The 5,757-nt window shown below is 40.5% G+C and overlaps 1 long non-coding RNA gene across 2 annotated transcripts; it reads right to left on the minus strand.

Annotated features, from left to right (window-relative positions):
* Positions 1-822: 822 nt before the first annotated feature.
* On the minus strand, positions 823-5,703 carry LOC113486374. 2 transcript variants are annotated; one of them, XR_003399583.1, is made up of 4 exons: positions 5,596-5,703; positions 5,335-5,413; positions 3,696-3,812; positions 823-2,451 (listed from the first exon to the last, which is right to left on the minus strand). It is a non-coding gene; the product is annotated as an uncharacterized LOC113486374 (long non-coding RNA). The 2 variants fall into 2 exon arrangements; XR_003399584.1 differs by having other exon boundaries at positions 823-1,728; positions 5,596-5,699.
* Positions 5,704-5,757: the final 54 nt, after the last annotated feature.

The following is a 5,757-nucleotide window of genomic DNA, read 5'->3' on the forward strand; positions in this document are numbered from 1 at the left end:
TCTGGAGTGAACATCCTTCAACTTTTTGCAAGTTATTCTGAAGCATCATTGTATTTCAATAAAATCATATAAACACAAACATCTTCTGGTATGGCTAATTAAAGTTAGGGGGGAAAAAAGATGTGACTATTCCTTCATGATCATATTTAAATAAATCAAAGTAAGATGACAACTGGGGGTAAGAACTACTTAAAGCTTCATCATTTTTTTTTCTCTCTTAGCAGTGTTATGCTACAGGCCTGATAACATCATGATGTGGGTCACCACATATTCCCTTAAAACCAGATTTGCCTCTGAGTGTAAATATGGGCGTTTAATAACCTTTGCACTGTGTGGAGATACACAGATACGACTACAATACGGATGTGAAGCAAGAGGAGGAGGATATCTGAGAAATATGGATAGGTATCAGGGAGAAAAAAAATCTTTTGAATACCTCTATAAATATCTTCTAAAATCTAATTTCAGAATAGGCAATCTCAGCACAGCCATACCTGTATGGAACAATGCAACTCGTTTTCTGCATCTTAAAGGCTTAATTTTTTTGCTATTGCAGATAGTTATCTTGGATAATTTAGAATATACTCCAGATCACAAAGGTACTCTTTGACATAAATTCAGTCTGAAATAGACGGGTAGTGCTTGATCTAGTACACATGAAAGAATACAGATATGCTAGTTACATTGCATTATGCAATGCTATACATAATATTTTGCTCTCCTAATGGATTCTTTAATCAGGTCTTCTGAGCACTGTGCTTAAATCTCATCATTTTATTGATGCTTACTGATGTTTCACAATTTACCTTGTAGTAAATTAATGCCCTTCAGATGAGTGATCTGAAAACCAGTGACAGCTGCTCAGCCAGGGGCAGCTGAAACACTATATTTTTAATTCTCACAAGAATGAGGCCTCACCTAAGTCAAACAGAACATGAACACAGCACATTAAATTAAAAACTGAGATAAAAATCAACAATTAAGAAACATCAGAATCGATTTTCCTACCTTAAACTTGTTTCCCTAACATGTTTGTATTAGGACATAGCTCCTGGTTATGCTACCATATGTTCTTGTTTTTCACAGGATCCCAACCTTCGTTGAAATAAAAACCTGGTCCCTCTGACAGGGAATTTAAGGACAACAACTTTAAGGGAGTGTTTTACAAACATCTAAAGATAAAGCTCTGCTGAAGTGCTTGGTGCTGCTCTTGAACACAGAGATGCCATCATCCAGGTGCACGGGGTGTCAGTGCTTTGGATCATGTGGCCAACTGTTAAAAGGGAAGTGCTAATTAAGACTTTCAGTGTAAAACCATCAGTGTGTATGATCAGTCCACAAAGATACGATGCGAAAAAGAAAGCAAGGTTGCCTCAACAGGTCCAGGCAAGCACTTTTCTTCTTGGGCTTCCTCCATGCATCTCTAAGACGTACTGCACCGTTGTTTTCTTCTCACCCACATTAGTGGGGCATGACATGAATCTAGAAGGTGGCAGATGCAGGACATTTCTGGTGACTTGCTGGGACAAAAACGAGACTGTTGTTGGAAGGTGGTTAAGGCTGAGAGGGACTCAGCATGAAAACGCCCTGGCTGGAGATGGAGGTGAGCAATGCAAAGAGCAGGAGCTTGTGGCTGCTGGTGGCCACCAGCTGGTGACTTGGCTCAGCAGCAGATCAGCCAGTCCCTCAAACACTGCACTGCGATCGCCTCCCATTCTGGGGTTCTAGCTGAAAAAACAAGATAGTGCCATTTGAACTACGAGTTATTGAAGCAATAGCTACCCACATATTTGTATTACTAAACATTGATAGGGAGCTCAGGTTTATCATGGTGTTTAGTTTTGCAAAACATCTCACTGAAATGGTTAGAACCATAACAGATGGAAAACTTTTGAACACTCTTTACATTTTTTATAATAGTGTGATGCAAAATCAACTGAAAAAAAAACCCAGATAAAACCCAATACTCTTGCCATTTTTTCCATTAGATTGCCTGCCTTTGCAAACTTCTTTAGAACTTGCTTAAGAAACACCTAAAAGTTCCTCCTTTAGCCACTCCATGGCTCCTCACATTGCTCCATTAGCTGTAAGCCTACCAGCTCTACATGGAAAGAACTAATCTAGAAAACGTTCTGTGTCTTCTAGCTCTAGTAAAAAAATAAAAATCTGTGTAATAAAATGAACCCACTACAGTTTAAGAGGACAGCAGGTCTGCTGCAGTACAAAGCTTTTATTCACTTCTGAGGGAGTGAAACTCTTTAATTTTGGAAAGGCACAGGACCAATCAGTCCAATTTCAGCCCAGTGAATCTCTGCCTTCTGCCCTTCCTTCTGTTCCCCTGCAAGCTGCTATCAGCAAGCTGCACTGCCACAGAAGTTTCCTCCATAGGGTACGTATGGTGCACAGCTTTCCTCTTTATTGTCTTCTGTAGCTGAAGACAAGGGTTGGAAACTGTAGGGAGAAGTTACTGAAATCACTAAGTTCAACATCAACCTCTTTTCAGGTATCTGCTAATATTTCAGGTAATTGTAATAACTGTAGGTGCTACTATGAATGTAATGGAAACCCCAGATGTCAGAGATGAACACCACCTGCCATTACCTGCAGAATCATTAATCTGCACTGAGTAAAGACAGAAAATTCCTGAGCGAGGTGTTACATTTCCACACCATTTTACTCTGCCACTATCCTTCATTCTACATGGCAGGGGAACATCTGACTGTTAAGAGATTAATTAGTAATTAAGAGTTGGTTCAAAACCATCACAAGTTCAGAGAAGAAAGCAACTTAATCATGTTAGAAAACAGTTAGAAATATAAATTCCAGTCTCTTGGGATTTTCTTCTAAGCAGGAAATTCAAATGACTTTACTTTGAACATATCAAATTGACCCCACTAACTAGATGTAATAAACAAATGGAGATATTTAAGCTGACATTTGAGCCATGTCAAAGCCTTCTAAGCTTGTTCTGAGTAGATTAGTAGATAAGTGCTAGCTTTCCTATTCTGGGATATGTTCCAAGGCAAGCATGAGGACTGATGATTTCAGTTAACTCCAAAGTGGACAACACTGTATATATTTAAATAATGCAAATAATTTGCATAATTTTTATGACAAGCTACCAGTTGACACTGATGGTGTTGGGGTAAAAAAACCCTCTCTGCTTGGCACTGTATCTGAGAGCAAAAACTCCATCTCCTCTACCGTTCGTTCAATCAGTATGTGAAACTACAACTATTAGCATGGGATATGCAGTTTCTCAAAAACACACACAGTGTATCTAATCTGATCTAATCCCAGAAAAACTGATTTAATACATCCTTCTTGAAACAAGGAACATCATTAAACGTTTCAAAGACTCAGTAATATATTTGTAGACTTAAATAAGATAGTGGCAAATAAATACAGAGCCAGGTCCCTGTATCCCAGCAGTATTGACAAATCTGCAAGTATTTTTGTATATTGTTGGGAGAAGCTTGCCAACTCTTGCTACTCATTCAGTTTTGCTGTATCTGTCAGTGATAACAAGTCCACAGAGCTGCTTTCAAAATAGTTCTTAAGTATTTGCCCATTTGCCCAAGTGCATCCTTAGTCAGCAAAATACATGCGCAAATCTCTAATATGTTTAAAGATCCTGACTTCAATCCAATTCCAGTGCTCAACACTGCAGAGAAGAATCCCTCTAATATGATTACCTTGTAGGACATCAATCTAAGGGAATCTTCAAAACTGAGCTTGTAGAACAGTAGTTCTTGGTATCAGGACTGTAAACCTCTAAATTAATGACCCTTCTGTCACTCCATTCTGTGTGACTGTGAAAAGAAATAAAAGCAAGTTTTACCTTCAGCATTAAAACATAAATCCTAAACCTACCACACAGGAAACATGGAAAAGTTTTCAGGTTTTATCCTCATGTATATGAAAGCCAGATCCACAAAAAGGCTTAATTACTTTAAGTGGGGGTTAGTCAGAAAAGTCCAAAATGGTGATTACTTAATCCATGAGATCCCTAAAGCTTTTCCCAATGAGGTTTCACACTGGAACTATTATAAGCTTTGCACCTCATTATTTACCTTCCCTTTTCTTAGAAATGAAGATTGCCAGTGACTTATGCATGATTATGCGCATTCAGCAGCACACTGGCAAGACAAGAGTTTTGCATATGTAACATACAGCAGCCAGAACCATTGCATTTGAAAGGAAGGAGAATTTCTGTAACAAATCACTTCTTCCAGATGTGCTTTAACAGCGAAGAGTAAGCCAGTTGTCTGTAGCCAAAGACACAATGTACGTGATGGGTATCGTGCTGTGAATCCAATTTAGATTCTTTGCTGAGGAAAGAACTTTATCCAGGGAGAGAGTCAGGATTTTCAGGGCACCACTGTTTTCGTTCTTCCTTCTGACTAGTCTAGATATACCTCCTGCTCTGTGAGCTGACTCTGAATCCCATTCCTACCCGTCTGACTGCAGGCCCTGTACAAAGAGAACAAGGGACCCACAGAAATCTGAAATTAGTGCTGGTAGTTGGACATTTTAGAATTACATACTGATATGCTGAACTCTGCTTAAGTCTTTGTGGACCCAAGCATAAGTGGTTTTTTATGTCTCCTTGGCAGTATTAAGAGATTTTGTTTACAAAGCTTCAAGATCTTCACATTTACAAGTGCTATGCAGTAGTTGCATTCAAATGTCATTATTAAAAGGCGTATTTGTATTTGGTGTTAGCTAAGAAAAGTTTATGGAACATAACATATTTATGACTTGCCTAAATTTTTATTATTGGTTGCCTGTTTAAAAATTGTTACCTACCTGGCAAGTCACATTCTTCAGTTCCAGAGCAACATTTGTTTTCTATCTCTTACTGTGGCCACATAAACGTGACTTTGAGGCCCTCAGTTCTATGGAGTGCACAAAACCTCGTCCTGTTTCTTCCTGACATCCACATCTGTGATGCAGAGCAGAGCATCATCCCCTTTTAAATGCCTTGCACAACTTATTTCAGTAAACTCTGGTTTCTATGTGGACTTGAAAATATTGAAATTTGGTGCCTGATTCATTTCGGTCTTATTATACCATATCTCAGTGAAATTGGGAACGTGGTTTACCTTAAACTGTGTGTCTATCATGTTGGGAGAGAGTTGGGTGTCTAATTTACCATTACAGCCTAGTCAGTTCAACACAGTCGTTGGAGCCTAGGTAGTAATTAAATTCATCCTGAAGTAGACACGTTCAATTTGATCATTTGGAAAGCTCCTCAGACTCCACTGAATGTACTGACCACGTCTCCGTTAGCTGTAACAAGCGCTTACCCACAGCTCCTAACCAGGCACTTACCCTGTGGACTACAAAGTCGGGGTGAGCCTCGGGTGTCACAGTTTTCCTCAGTGTGAGGAGCCAAGCTTCCCCAAGGCACCTACAGATTTCAAATTTAAATCACCTTTATAAGGACAGAGGTAATTACATGTAACACACGCTGCCAAACTTAGGTGTTACCCCTGCCTTGCCACACCCGAGCCTTGAAGCGCCCTTCCCTTTCCCTCAGGGCCTGCGAGGCCCTCTGACAGGACCGGTCCCCGGGAGCTGCCCCAGCCTTACCGCGGGTTAATTAAGAGGATGTATTCCGCCAATATGGGCTCCTAGAGGCTTCGCCGGGTACCGCTGGGGTCAGTTGGTGGCGATACCGCCGAGAGGGCTGAGGGGGGCGGCGGCGGGCCCGACAGGGCACCTCACACACACACCCCCCCCCACACCCCCACC

This window comes from Athene cunicularia, assembly GCF_003259725.1.
Source record: "Athene cunicularia isolate RWA chromosome 1 unlocalized genomic scaffold, athCun1 chr1_part1, whole genome shotgun sequence".
Lineage (NCBI taxonomy): Eukaryota > Metazoa > Chordata > Aves > Strigiformes > Strigidae > Athene > Athene cunicularia.